Below are 16,349 nucleotides of genomic sequence, written 5' to 3' on the forward strand. Positions count from 1 at the left end.
TAAACAAGGAAGCTGGTGAGTATTGCTTCCAGTTACTCAATTTGCACAGATTTGGGAAGAGTCCTCCTCCTGGTGTTTCCCACAGAGCAGCACTGTGAACGTGCTTTCTCACGGGACTGTGGTTCTCTGGGAGGACAGGCAAGAGCCATGTGGACAGTGGATGCTTTTGGCAGGATGAGGCTGCCAATAAAATCTTCAGGGAGATCACCCTCTGTGATAGGAAGAGGAGCAAAGTAAAATCTCCGTTCCAGTTCCCCTAAAAGAAATTGAAGAAGCCATCTTTGGGCTCAGCCCTCCGATTGCCAAACTTTAATGTAAAATGTTTTATGAGTGCATTTAAGGCAAGTATTATTTAATGATCCAGAGTTTCTTAGGGCCAAAGTACCTCCTTCATTCTTGGTTAAGCACCTTTTGGAAGCTCAGTGTGCCTTTTCAGGTCACCTGGTTACCACTTAAGGGAAAGCGATAATATCCTAAGCAGTTTAAAAGGGTTTGTGCCCTTTACAGTAGGTTCAAAATGGTATTCTGGCTTGGCTGCTGTCTTGAGTAATTTGTGGAGTTGGGGAGGGTAGAAGGGTGGCTTGGAAGATGGGTATTCTTCATGGGCAGATGCTTTGTCTAGACACAGAGGAAATGGTACTCAGGAAAAAGCAATAAGGGTTGGGGGAAACTTTCTTCCTTGCTTTAAATTGAAGAGACAGGACTGTTTAGGAACAGTATTTGGGTCTTGTAAAAAAGGATGGCATCTTTCTCAGTGGTCATGTGTAAGCTTCCATGAATTCTAATTCTAAGGGAGCAGCGTCATCATGTTCAACTTATCTGTTTGTTTGTTTGTTTGTTTGTTTCTGATGAATTTCCCATTCCTGGCATATAGCAGCACCTAGTATAGGCTTCTTAAATATTTTTGAATAAAAGGTCCACCTAATCAAAGCTATGGTTTTCCAGTAGTCATGCATGGATGTGAGAGGTGGACTATAAAGAAAGCTGAACACTGAAAAACTATTGCTTTTGAACTGTAGTGTTGGAGAAGACTCTTGAGAGTCCCTTGGACTGCAAGGAGATCCAACCAGTCCATCCTAAATGAAATCAGTCCTAAATATTCATTGGAAGGACTGATACTAAAGCTGAAACTCCAATACTTTGTCCACCTGATGAGAAGAACTGACTCATTGGAAAAGACCTTGAAGCTAGGAAAGATTGAAGGCAGGAGGGGAAGGGGACGACAGAGGATGAGATGGTTGGATGGCATCACAGATGCAATGCACTGAGTTTGAGTAGGCTCTGGGAGTTGGTGGTGGACAGGGAAGACTGGCACGCTGCAGTCTATGGGGTTGCAAAGAGTCAGACATGATTGAGTGACTGAGCTAAACTGGCTATTTATTTTATAAGTGAATGAATGATTAGATTGGACTCTGTTGCTCCAGTTCCTTAAATATCTCTGTCACACAGGGCGTTCAGGGCAGGTACACTGAGACGACCCTGAGGGATGGGATGGGGAGGGAGGTGGGAGGGGGTTCAGGATGGGGGACACATGTACATTTGTGGCTGATTCATGTCAATGTATGGCAAAAACCACTACAGTATTGTAAAGTAATTAGCTTCCAGTTAAAATAAATAAATTAATTTATATATATATTTTAAAAAACCAACAAAACTCTGTCACAGAAGTAGAGTAACTGAAAATTAGAGAATTATGTGGGAGGAAACTACCATATTGGGTCTCCTGGAGACTCCTGGAGACCACACTGGATGAAAAATCAGGAGAAAGGCAGAGGCTGCTTTCAGCCCTCTGGGTTTCATTTTCTTGCTTCTCTCTTTCAGTCTTGAACACTCTTGTGTTGTCTCTCTTTATTCTCTAATTCTGTTCTTGGTGGATGAAAGTATTAATCTCTCAGTTGTGTTTGGCTCTTTGTGACCCCATGGACTATAGCCCACCAGGCTCCTCTGTCCATGGAACTTTCCAGAGAAGAATAGTGCAGTGGGTTGCATTCTCTTCTCCTGAGGATTTTCCCAATCCAGGGATCAAACCAGGTCTCCTGCATTGCAGGTGGGTTCTTTACCATCTGAGCCACCAGGGAAGTGCCTTGTTGGGTTAGAGTGTATCTTTGAAGGCCATCTACTACATGCTACATGTCCAGATTCAGTAGAAAGACGGAGCTCAGGAGAGGGATGGGGATAAAAGGTGCCATAGACTATCCACCTCCAAAATTCATATGTTGAATGTTGATCCCCATTGTCATGACATTTGGATGTGGCATCTCTGGGAGGTGATTAGATCTAGATGGTGAGGGTAGAACTCTCATGAATGAGATTAGTGCCTTTATTAAAGAGATCTCATTGAGCTTCCTTGCTCCTTCTGCCATGTGAGGATACAATGAGAATATGACCATCCCCAAACCAGGAAGCCAGGTCCTTACCAGACACCGAATCTGCTGGCCCCTTAATCCCAAACTTCTCAGCTTCCAAAATTGTGAGAAATTAATACTTGTTGTTTAAGCCAATGCAGGGCTTCTCTGGTGGCTCAGAGTTAAAGAACCCGCCTGTCAATTCAGGAGATGCAGGTTCCATCCCTGGGTTGGGAAGATCTCCCAGAGAAGGAAATGGTAATCCACTCTAGTATTTTTGCCTGGCAAATCCCATGGACAGAGGAGTTTGGCAGTATACAGTCTATGGGGTCACCAAAGAGTCAGATACAACTTTAGCAACTAAATGACAACAATAAGCCACCCTGAGTGTAGCATTTCGGTTACAGCAGCTTGAACCAACCAAGTGTTCAGACATGGGCAGGTCAGGCAGTAAGGTCTACTTGAACCAAGTGACTAAAGACCTCTCTGAAGTATTTGAGGACCCACAGTGGAGGTAAAAAGACTGTCTTAGAAAATTCGACATCTGTTCTTAGCCATATTGTAGAGTTGACCTGAAAGTTTGATTTATAGCATCTTCATCTGCCCGAGCCTCAATCTGGAAATAATAACAGGCTCATTTTTAACATAAAGGCATGCTACACAAATACCTGGAATATCTGACATGGTAACACAAGGGCTATTTTAGTTGATTATTGACTCATTCGAGTTTAAAAAAATTGATAAATATTTATTAGGCTCCTACTATATGCAGAGGCACATTTCTAAGCATCCAGATACAGACATGTGGAATGACTAAACCCTTTCTTGTAGAAGTGATATTCCAGTGGGGATTATGGAGAATAAGCAAGATAAATAAATAAAATCAGTTGATATCTATGTATGTACAGACAAGAGTATGTGAGTGTGTAAAGCATATGTATGTGTGTAAAATGTCCTATATGGTAAAAATATTGGAAGAAAAAACTAAAACAGAGAAAGGGATAAGAAATGTTGGAGAGTAGGAGTGGGAGAGACTGGGGAGGTAGAAATAGTTTCAAAGGGTGTCAGGGGAAGATGTCCTAAAATGGTGCCAACTGAATAAAGACTTGGGGAAGACGAGGAACAAATCCTGCAGATTCCTGGGCGATTCCTTTCAAGCAGAGGGGACAAAGAACAGGAGCATCACTGACATCTTGGAGGAACAACATGAAGGAAAATGTGCCTGAACATGAATTAGCAAATAGAAAGGAAAGAAAGATGAGACCAGACGGATTAATGTTTTGTGAGTCATTGGAAGGTCTCTGGGTCTCACCTGGAGTGAGATGAGAAACCTCTGAAGTATTCTGAGCAGAAGAGCTTAACAATTTTTTTTTTTTCCAGAAGGCTTTGTGTTGCTGTCTTGAGAAGAGACTGAAGATGGGCCAGAGTGAAACTAGGGAGACCAGTGAGTAGGCTATTCTACTAATCTAGGCAAAGATTTATAATTCGGGAAGAAATATGCTTTGTATTTTCATAAGGGATGATGATGTTGATTGGAGAGGTCAGGAAATTGAAGCAGATCCAGGACTAGAACACTAAACTCTCTTCTCTTCTTTGGGCAATTTTATCAAGATCCAATACTTTAGATATCATCTTTACATTAATAACTTTTCAATTAAATCCACAGGCTGTCTTTTCTCTGAGTTCAATCTGTATATTCTATTGAGATGTCTCAGTGATTAATTTTTATCAACTTGATATATTTCAGTGGTTGCCCAGGTAGTTGGTCAAACATTCTGAGTATTTCTGCGAGGGTGATTTGGATGAGATTAACATTTTAAAATTCATTTATAGACTGAATAAAGCAGATTGCCCTCCTTCATGTGAGTGGGCCTCACTTAATCAGTTGAAGATCTGAATTAAAAAATTGACTCTCCCTTGGGCAAGAGGGAATTCCTCCTGACTTTATACCTTTGAACTGACATATCAGGGTTTTTTCCTTCCTTTTGACTTAAACTACAGCATTAGGTCTTCCTGGTCCTCAAGTCTACTGGCCTTGGGTCTAAAACTATACTATTGGTTCTCCTGGGTCCCCAGTTTATCCACTCACCATGAAGATCTTTGAGTATTGAGCTTTGAGCTTTGTAATTGCATGATCAGTTCCTTATAATAACCTGTATATGCATATATTCTGTTTCTCTGGAGAACTCAAATACAAATTGCATCCTGAGTATTTGCAAGCCTTTAAAATGTATATGTCTAATATTAAACTTATATTCTTCACTCCTCACTACTCCATCCATCATTTCAGCCCTCTGCCAGTTCCCAAAAAATGGATTCACCATCAATGTAGTTACATAAATCATAAAGGAGTTATCCTTGGCTTTTCCCTCTCCCTCATCTGCTAAGCCCATCTAAACCATCTGCATATTCAGTTGCTTGATAACCTCAGTAGATCTCTTAAATATGGACACTTACATAAATTTCCATTGTCTCACTATAATCTCAACTACCACCATATTTGCTGGACTACTCTGTTTAATCTACAGTCACTTTAGGCTTCTCCACTGTGTAGTGATCTGTGAGATTTAGTCTTTCAAAACACACATTTGATTATTCTACTTTGTTTGAAAAATTTAGGGTCTTCTTATTGCTCTGAGAATAAGGAATATAATCCCTCACTCAGCTTCCAAGATTCATAGCCCCCTTTGCTTGTGACAAGTATATGCTTGTTGTCCCAGACTAATTCTTCTTAGGACCTCCTTTCAATCTCACATGTATCTAGGTTTGGACAATAAATTAAGTGGTTACTTTTCCATGACCAAGATTAAAGTGAACCAGTTTATATTCTCAACTGATGAGCACCCAAATCATTCTCAGCTACTTAAAGAAATATTTTCTGAACAAGCAGAGCCATCTTGATTGAGACAAAATACGGGTGCTAGAAGCTCAGGAGCTATGTTTTCAAAAAAGTTCCCCAGAGAGGAAAGGAGAGGCCATGGGGCCCTTGACCCAATGAGTAGGTGAAAAAGGAGGTTGGTGACAGAAAGCCATTAATTCATGCACTGTGAGTTTGAATGATGTGTTTTCTTTACACCTTCAAGTAGTTAAGATCAACTGGAAGTCTAAGGCCCAGTTCAACCTTCCTGGAACAGTTATAAACCATGGAAGTTATCCCAAGCCTCAGGATTTCTTTCAGAAATTCAACCCAGAGGGATAGGATGAGGAGAGATATGGGAGGAGGTTTCAGGATTGGTTGGGGGGAGCACATGTATACCTGTGGCCAATTTATATTGATGTATGGCAAAACCATAACAATATTGTAAAGTAATTATCTTCCAATTAAAATAAATTAATTAAAAAATTCAATGTCTTCTATTACATGAAACCCAAATGTATTTTCATTTCATGATAAATTTAAAAAGATGACATGAGTTTCTGTTTTCAGATATGAAAATAGAAAAAAAAAAAGAACTCTAGATAAATCAACATTATCTGTAATGTTATTGTGTTACTTGAATGTTGGCCTTTTCACATATTTAAATTATTAATTCATCATTTATATTTGAAGATTGCTAAGCTTTCAACAATGGAAACAGTGACAGACTTTAATTTCTTGGGCTTCAAAATCACTGCAGATGGTGACTGCAGCCATGAAATTAAGACACTTGCTCCTTGGAAGGAAAGCTATGGCCAATCTAGATAGCATATTAAAAAGCAGAGATATTAGTTTGCCAACAAAGGTCCATCTAGTCAAAGATATGGCTTTTCCAGTGGTCATATATGGACGTGAGAGTTGGACTATAGAGAAAACTGAGTGCCAAAGAATTGATGCTTTTGAACTGTGATGTTGGAGAAGACTCTTCAGAGTCCCTTGAACTGCAAACAGGTCCAACCAGTCCATCCTAAAGGAAATCGGTCCTGAATAGTCATTGGAAGGACTGATGTTGAAGCTGAAACTCCAAGACTTTGGCCACTTGATGCAAAAAACTAACTCATTAGAAAAGACCCTGATGCCGGGAAAGATCGAAGATAGGAGGAGAAGGGGATGATGGAGGATGAGATGGTTGGATGGTATTACCAACTCGATGGACATGAGTTTAAACAAGCTCTGGGAATTAGCGATGGACTCAGAGGCCTGGCGTGCTGCAGTCCATAGCGTTGCAAAGAGTTGGACATGACTGAGCAACTGAACTGAACTGAAACTTTCAGGAAAATGGTAAAGCTTACATGGAGATAGTGCTATATGGAAATTTCCTTACCTACAATAAGGAGGTAATATATCTTTTATCTCCTAACATAATTGTGAGGAGTAAAAGCGAGAACTTGTGAAAATGTATAAGGTATTCTGTTTCAGTCGATGGACCCAATATATTCCAAGACTATAGGTTGTCTTTTTTTGAGACAAACTTTGTCTATTCACTGAGTCCCTAAAATATAACAACTATTCCTACACTTGGGCTTTTTAGGTGGCTCAGTGTTAAAGAATGTCAGCCAATGCAAAAGATGCAGATGACACGAGTTCAGTCTCTGGGCTGGGAAAATCCCCTGGAGAAAGGAATGGCAACCCACTCTGGTGTTCTTGCCTGGGAAATCCCACAGACAAAGGAGGCTGGTGGGCTTAAGTCCACGGGGTTCTGAAGAGTCGGACAAAACTGAGTGTACACATAGCACATACATACACTTAGTCTTATCTTCATAATTATATGTTTCATGTTTTATGAAAAATCTACCCACCTAATTATCAACCAAGACCTCAAATGGTGGATATTTAAGAAATAAGGAATGCAGATAACATTTAGAGTTCTGAAGTCACAAGCCTTTGCTGCTGCACACAATCTTCTAAGTCATGTACTCCTCATTCTGAAATGACAACCCTGAACTGTAAATAAGGCATAAATCTCTGAAGAGCTTATAAGATAGTTATGGAGAGAAAACATATTCATATAACCATAAGTAAACATGCAAAATAAATGGACACAACATTGCTTTCTCTATTATTTTCAAACCAATCATTTATGTACATTCTTTATTCAATTTGCCTCTTACATAGACATTTCAATTGGCTCTTCTTATTTACCCATGTTCCTTAGCCTAATTGATTTTTATTTGCCTCACATTTAGATTTTGTTAATTGCTGTACATATTCTGGAAATGATTTCCTGATATTTTTGTCCATAAGTCTGAATTATTTGGTGAACGTCCAATTCTTGATGCTCTGCATATGTTAGGTGTTTAGATCAACTTGTTGATATCAGCATGTTTATATCAACTTAAGATCCCTAAAAATTGACTTGGACCATCATGGAATTCTGAAACGCGCTTTGAGACAAAGGTATGTCTGTCTAGTTTGTTACTCTGAAGAAAGATCCCCAGAGGGGTCTGGCCTGACCCCTGAATGTTTTCCTTCCTTGCTGGAGGAGGACATGCTTGGTCCACTTCTGTGCCTGCCCCCGCTGCTCACTATCTAATTGTTTATTATGATTCCCAGGCAGACCTCTATGGTAAATAATGAAGATTTGCTTTACATGTAGATATTTATATTTTATAAATGGAGCCCAGGTTTCCCAGCTCACACCATCCTGGAGGGGATATGACCAAATGGGTGAGGGCAACAATAAGGACAACCACGAGAGCCTCCCATAGGGAGCAGGGCTGCGTTTCTGATCCCGAATGTAAGCACTTCCCTGCTTCTGGCAGAGGCCTAGCCAACGTCAACATCTTTAACCACTGTGACCTAAGTCCTTTTTTCTTTCACAAGTTAATTCTGCTCTTTCTTCTGCCATTTCTAGTGGCCTCTTTTTCCTCAACAGTCTCCATTTTTCCCTCTCCAACTTTCTGCCCTATTGGTTCATGGTTTGTCCTGAAAATATGGTTGAATCTAAGGTTTGTCATAATTTCATGGTAACATTCTCTTCCTCATGATTTTTTTTCTTTCTTCATGTCCTTGGTCACCCATGTTGCCACCACCATTGTGGTAAGGAAAAGTGCTAACCAAAATTACAACCATACTACTAGGCCAAAAATTTAGGAACCTCGCCTTGGTTTCTTTACAACAGATTTATTTGACTATTTTTTCAGTTGACGCTACCACTTTCCTCCAGAACTTGGCAGAATCTGTTAGAAAGATAGGGCAGAAGAAAATATGAGCATCAGTGAAGAATCGACATTCAACTCTACACATCCGCACCTACATTAAGCATCCTGATTCCAGCTGGAATGTCTCTTCTCTTTCTTTGCTCAAGCATGCTGCCCCATCCAGTCTAGCTTTAGGGGAAGTCACTGGCATGTCACCTGAGAGATACTGTTCTAGGGAACTGCTGATGATGTCAATGTATGCAGTCACTTTAAGTAATTTAGAATATTGGGTCTAGACCTACGGGTCATAATGCATGGCACTGATGCTATGTAAGCTCTCCAGAGGTTCCATCAAATGTCTATTGATTTGTCAAGGTTTTCTTCATTATAACTATATATTTATCTGCATTAGTTGGTATAAAAGCTAAACTTTGATGATAAAGAGAAGCAAAACTACTCAAAGATAAAAATTAGTATCTTTCACAGAGTATTTCAGAGAAAGGCAGGAAGTCTGGGTGGGTGCTGGGTAACTCTGCTACATGAGGTTGAAGAATTCCAGCCTCCTCTAGGGTAGTAAATCTAGCTGCTCAGCTGTTGCTTAATTCAATGCCCTTAACTGTGTGGTCAAACCTGGCTCACAAGTTCCATGACCTAGTTATTAATCCAATCCATAGGAAGGAAAGAAGGAGGAAAGTGAAGTAGTAGAGGGCAGGGAAGGAAAGAAGGTATTTTCCTTATGATAGTTTGCTGTCATCGCTTTGGCAAGAAATGTACATGTCTACACAAGGCCCAGGTAAGTCTGAGAAATGTCAGTTTTACATGGGTGGCCATTTGCTACCCCAAACCCAAGATGCAGGGTGGATCATATCAGTGAAGAAAGAATGGCAAAAGAGTGACTGGATCACAATTAGCTGCCTTCTTCACAAGACTGTATGGAGATGCCTCTTGGGTGAACTACTGAGCTAAACAGCTCATGCGATGTAAGATGCAGGGGGTGCAACTGCCTTGAGTTATAGGTGATGCCTCAGGCTGTTATTAGAACTTGGCTGGCAGAATCCCTGGGTATGTCAGGCTGTAACTGAACACAAGTTCAGTCACTTACCACTCAACAGCCAATAGATAGAGGGGTAAAGCATCAGTAGGGGAGAAAAGTACTTTATTCAGAAAAACCTGGCAATCTGGGAAGATGGTGGACTTATATACAGAGACAAATTCTAAAGATTCTGCTCAGTCTTGACAATTTTTAAAGATGAAAAGGAGAAACAATCTCAGTCAATCATCAAGGCAGGCGTTCAGAAAATTCCATCGACTGAGGAGCCTGGTAGGCTACAGTCCATGGGGTCCCAATGTCAGACCCGACCGAGTGACTTCACTTTCACTTTTCAGATTCTTTGTCATCTTTCTACTACATGCAGATCTGATGACTTCTCCCCATCTTCCTTGGGATATTGTCTTGCTCACATGGTCCATCTGCAATTGGATCTTCTTTTGCCTGTGTGGTCCACCTGTAAATTTCCTAAGGGGAAACTACAGGTAGAGGGTCAGTCATTCTTTGCTTAATTCTTCAATCTTACTCCTTCTAATCCAGGAAAGGAATCAGCAGGGAAGGTAACGTGTGTATATTTAGTAAAGCAGCAATCAGGAGCAAAGTTAAATGTTACCTAATGATCTCATATTTATGATTAAGGTCTAAAAAAAAAATAAAATAAACAGGAATGATCAAAGAGAAAAGAGGCAAAGGAGCTGCTTACAGAGCCAAAGTAACCTACTGGATCAGTGGATCAGCTAGATGGTGTGGAGGGAGAAACAAGTAACCAGAGGGATAATGGTAAATGCTTCATAGGTGTGGTTAGGCTCTCTCAAGGTTGTCTGAGTCTTCTCATTTCCTTTCCACTTGTTGTGAGAAGTTCTAGAATTCCAAACAGTGCTGAGGACACAAAAACATTGTCAATGACTAGTGTTAAAAGTGAGGCAGGGGCAAACCCTGTGGCTACAATAATGAACAGGATAGACAAAACGACTCCCCACAAGCCACAGAGGGGAAGAAAAGAAAATAATTACAAGCCATTAAATGATTGCAAATGTATGAAAGGCTGTGAAGATGTCCAGGCTGCTAATAATGTGTGTGTCACAAGTAATCTAATCTAGCCTGGGGTCGTGAAAGGCCTTTCCAAGGAAGTGATGTTTCAGTTTAGTCTGCAGAATGGGTAAGAATTAGTGGGGCTAACAAGAAAAAGGTTAAGGGGTGAAACAGCATATGCGAACTCAAGAGGGTAAGCTGGGAAACAGATTTTTTTAAAAAAAAATCTCAAGTTTCTCATCTATTAAATGGGGATAAACATGCCTTCTTCTAAAGACTTTTATTAGGCTTGAGTTAAATAATTCAGATAAAGATTTAATAACAAGCCTGGAAAGAGAGAAAGGGCAATAATTGGTAGCTTTTATTGTTATATTAGCATTAACATTAATTCTACTCACCTAAGAAGTGGAAGATATGTTTATGCAAATACAATCTCTCATCTGACACTGGAAACATCTTGATATATTTTAATGCTATATATATATATATATATACGCATACATACAAATGTCTAAAATTCCCTAGTTGTTCTGATGGTAAAGCGTCTGCCTGCAATGCGGGAGACCTCGGTTTGATCCCTGGGTTGGGAAGGGAATGGCAACCCACTCCAGTATTCTTGCCTAGAGAATTCCATGGAAAGAGGAGCCTGGTGGGCTGTAGCCCATGGGGTCGCAAATAGTCAGACATGACTGGGTGACTAACACTTTCACTTTCATATATACATATATATCCATGACACATCACTTAGCAAACAGAAATAAGAAATCAGAGAACAAGATTGAGCAAATAAAAATTTTAGAGATAGTTATATCAGCTGTAAGTAACAGCATATCCAATTAATAATGTTAATGATGGCTAAAGTAATAAAGGTATTTATTTGTCTCCCCATCCAGAAAGACCAAAGATAGGTGGTTCTCTGGTCAGGGTAGCAGCTCCAGGGTGTCATTAAAGTCTTTTCAAAACTCTGTTCCAGCTTTCTCAGCATTGTCTCTTGTTTCCAAAATGGCTGCCACAGTCTTGACAGCTCAACCTTCTCCAAATACATTCAAGACAAAAGTGAAAGCCACAAAACAAAACGAGTCTATCATTTCATCATTTCAAAATCTTTCCCTGGAGCCTCCTAACAAGTTTTTCCTTTGTGTAACTGTCCACTTCTAGGTGCAAGTGACACTTGGATAAGTCACCAAGGTCTTTGTGATACAGTTAAGCTGTTATTAGTGACTGAGGTTGGGTAGATTACTGCATCAGAATAAAAAAAAAAAAAAAGAGCCAGACAGGAAGTGATTGTGACTATTGAATATGCAACTAACAATATCTCTCTGTTGGTCTGGAGATGATTTGAGAAGGCAATGCTTGGTTGATTTTATAGGCTAACACAAGAAGAACAATTGTTAAAAAATTACGTATGCAAATAGTCAGGATAGCTTCCAACTTTACACATGTGGGGAAGGATGTAGGGAAGTACGAAGCAGACTGTAATTCAAGTCAACATTTTTAAGTGCTAGGAACTTTTCACGTATCATCTCATTTAATTCTCACAGTATCCTGGAGAGGGAGGCATTATGCGTTACCAGAAATAAGAGAGTTAAATTCCTGGGTTCAAGGTCACATATTGATTGGGTAAAAGGCAGAACTGAGATCCCAACTCAAGTAAGTTTAACATTAATTTCAGGATATTATTATCTTAAAGATGGAAGAGGCAGTATTAAAAATGTGTAAATGTGGTTCAAAGAGAATTAGACCTGTATGAGCTTGAGGCACAGAGACTATTAATAATATGAGCTAGAATCTTTTAAATACCAACTTACAGGTCAAGCACCATTTTAAGCTCTTTGAATATAGATAAATATCTTATTAATATATGCTACTATCTATCATCCTTTATAGGCCAAGGCTCAAATGATTAAACACCATGCACAAGCCCACCTAGCTGGCACATTGACTGCTGAAGGTTTACCTTGAAGCTATCTGACTCTAGAGCCCATCCCATTAACCACTTCGCAAACCTGCCTCCAAGAGTTCCCAGTCATTGCTATGAGCTCTGGTATGTTCTCTTTAATCATCAGCGTTCCTAGGAACTCCTTTAGAGTGTACCCCAGGCGAGTTTACTGTGGTTGCACAGCACCTACTGTGAGCAGGACCACTTACCCCTGTCAGGACAGAACGCATATTAGACAATGAGAATTCATGTTAGGATTCGGTACAGAGGACAAAAGCTCTGGATGAAAGGAAACAAAGGAAGCCCCAATAATGTAGTAGTTAATTAGAACAAACAAACAAGCCACCAGAGAATTTTTCCAAATTAGTTATTACATAGAGTTATTACAATGAGAAATATAATTACTCATATTTTTAAACAATCATCATACATAACCAACCATTTTGAGAGAGCAGAATGACACATTCTTTTCATTTTGAGATATTGAAGGTTCCCCTTTGAGTTGAGCTTCAAGAGTTTCTAAATATAACTGTATCCTCAGATTACTGTTTGGGGGTCTTATCTAGTTTTATTAGAATAAGATTAAGCTATTGTAACAAAGGATGCAACATGATTCAGAAACTTAAAAAAAGACAGCTTAGCTAAACTGCTGGAAGAAGAGGCAAGTAATTTCCCTTTCACTGGGAGGTAGCTTAAATCAGTTCAATTGATACAGCTCAACGATAGCAACAAACCACAATGATGGGTTGTTATGTCTGTATTTGTAACCCCAAAGTTATCAAATGGCCAAATCAAGGTTTAGATGATGGTGAGAGTTAACAGATTTGTTTATCCCTATGATCTCTAATACTAATTCAAATTTTCTATTTAATTTTCTTAAAAGGCAATAGTGGACTGAAATAGACCACAGATAAAGAAAACAAACTTATGGTTACCAAAGGGGAAAGACAGGGAGGCATAAATCAGGAGTGTGTGATTAACATATATACACTGCTATACATAAACTAGATAAACAACAAGGGCTTATCGTATAGAACAAAGAACTATACTAGATATTTTGTAATAACATATAAGGGAAAATAATCTGAAAAAATATAGAGAGAGTCACTTTGCTATATACCTGAAATTAACACAGCATTTTAAATGAACTATATTTCAATAAAAAGCTAAAAAAAAATTTAGTGGACAGAGTGGGTAATCACCACCATCAAAGGAAATGGAATAACAAAATAAGTCAAGAAATATGCAAACAAATTATTGCAATAAAGTAAAATTGCCCTGCAAACTGGGTCTATGTCTTTATGGGATTAAAAAACAATTTAGAGGGTCTCTGGAATGGATTTTGGCAATCACATAATGACTGAGACAAGGAAGAAGATGAATTGTGTTGGTGTCCAGAGGTGTTCTCCCATCTTAAGGTGTGGATTCACAAATTTAAGTGACAAAATGATTTATAAAAGTCCAAATTAAGAGCCTTTTGTCTGACAGTATTCACATTTGCATTATATTTTCTTTGTGAAGATTTTGGCCTTGATCTTTCTCCCACTAGAACAGCGATTTACAATGAAACCATTTGAAACCACACTGAAGCAAGACCTGGGATGTCACTCCCTGGTCACCCAGAGCCAGCACTCAGTGATTAAACCCATTCAGAGCTGGGCTGCAGGAACAAAAACAGAAATATAACCTCTTGTCTTCTGCCCTAATTTTTTTTTCTTTTTTGAGCAAGCAAGAAGATATAAAACAGTAGAAACATTACTACTGTCATAGTTAAGGAAATAGAGAGGAGACAAATTATGTATACGTACCTGTAACATGTGTGTGTGTGTGTGTATGTAAGAGATAACATTTATAATTAACATTATTCATGCAAGAAAAGAAAGAAAATCGCTAAATGTTTTACAACTTGAAGTTTATAACATGCAAATATAAAAATGTTAACATTAACTTTCAAAAAACATAGCGTAATTTCTCTTTCCTAAATTAAATTGCAGAATGGAAACTATGATAGCTCAGTTTAAAGAGTTTCATAATAATTATCAAGATAGGTTAAAAAAATATTGAGGGAAATAAACTGACCCAATAGTTACCATAATTCTCACCTCTGCTTGACACACCAGGAGTTTTTATAGGAGCAGTTCATTTTTCCGGTTTAGAATGAGGCTGGAATTAATTTAGAATTAACTTGAAGAATTTTCCATTTATAAAAAATATACCATGATATTAACTGTGGTTATTTCTGGTATTGGAGATCATGTAGAAAACTTGTTTTCTTCTTGAAATTCTTCTGCATTTTCCAAGTTTTATATAATAAGCTTGTGCTACTTAGATAATCAAGTAATTAAGAAAGGTATTTTAGGGGAATAAACTGTTGAACATCTTGTTTTCTTTGTATTGAGAAAAAGCAGTTGTACTGAATCAAAAGATTAAAGAAGATTGGAGTTCATTTTCACTCAATAAACTACCTAAATTTAGATAATAGCCAACTGTATCAGGTAGTCCATCACAATAGAGGCTGTTTAAATAGTTGTTTGAGGGGAAGGATATGCATATAATATGTGCATGGGGGGGCCAAACACATAACATATGGAAATTCTCTATGAATTGTTTAACCCTTCAAATATTTTCTACCTTTACCTGGTAAATTTAAGAGCATTGTTTTTAATTTTTTTTTGAGTAATAATATATTTCATTTGCATGTAAAAATACTTTTTATCTGTTTCTGAACTTCATAATTTTTTTCTATAGAAAAAACTTGCCTTTTTCTTCTGTGTGTATACAAAATCTGTTACTCCTTCATAGGTATTAAGTATATTTAGACTTGAACGTATATACATTCTCCTGCTTTAGTACTTACAGGGATTTTGGAAGATTCTCACATACTAACTTCTTACAAATTGTAGAAACTAGTTCTGTCTTGGATCTGTGCCCCCCACACCCCCACCAATCTGTTTTATTATTTTACCATTTAAAATGTCCTTATCTTGTTAGCACTTACAGAGGCTCTCTCTAACTATAACTTCAGGAACAGATTAAGTTGGCTTTTCAAAACCATCCATCATCAGAGATATGTTTTCGTTCATGTTTTCCTTTGTAAATCATTTTATTCTTGTAAGGTGTCTCTGGATGCTGGCATAATAATAGGCTATATAAATGATTTTATCCTATATTTGTGTTGTATATACTTTATTGTAATAGCACTCTCGGGTCAAAAGCAGCCAATATTATTCCGATTAATTCCTGTCTAGACACTCATAAATTGTCCTTTAATTTGCAGAGAGAAAACGAAGTCATATGAAGCATAACCTTTCCTGGCTGTAGGAACTGCACCTGGGTTTTCTGGGCGATAGGAAGCCCGCCTCCTCGCGTCCTTCAAAGCAGCAGGCTCACAGCTACAAGGGTGAGCGTCGGGTTTTCTATGCTTGGCTCAGGTAGCCAGCCAAGTCCTGCCAGTTGGCACGCTGTCCTCAAAAGGAAAACACAAAACCTAATCCCCCAACACACTTTCAGACAAACACTCATTTTATTGACTCATATTCATCTCCCCAGAAGGAAAAAAAAAAAGGAGGAGAAAATAGCTTGCTTAATCCCAATACTAACACAATATTGATTCACATTCATGTTCCCTATTTATCGACGTGCATTGCATACAATGGGGGCTCTCATTTAGGTGACTGTGTTGAGAGGGGGAGGCACAATTGCATTAGAGAAAGAGATGAAGCACACAGTTTATACAGCCTTAATTTTGTGTAATATAAACCTTTCAGACTCTGCACATAGGAGTGAAAATGTATGTCCTAATGAAAAGCCAAATGCATACCAAATGGATTTATCTTAAAGCTAATTATGGCTGTGGAATATCTGTCCTGCAAAGTCCACCATCATTTCCTAAACTTGTATAATGAAATTAACTTCCTTCGTTTTGCAA

The sequence above is a fragment of the Ovis canadensis genome, chromosome 18 (genome assembly GCF_042477335.2).
Source record: "Ovis canadensis isolate MfBH-ARS-UI-01 breed Bighorn chromosome 18, ARS-UI_OviCan_v2, whole genome shotgun sequence".
Classification (NCBI taxonomy): domain Eukaryota; kingdom Metazoa; phylum Chordata; class Mammalia; order Artiodactyla; family Bovidae; genus Ovis; species Ovis canadensis.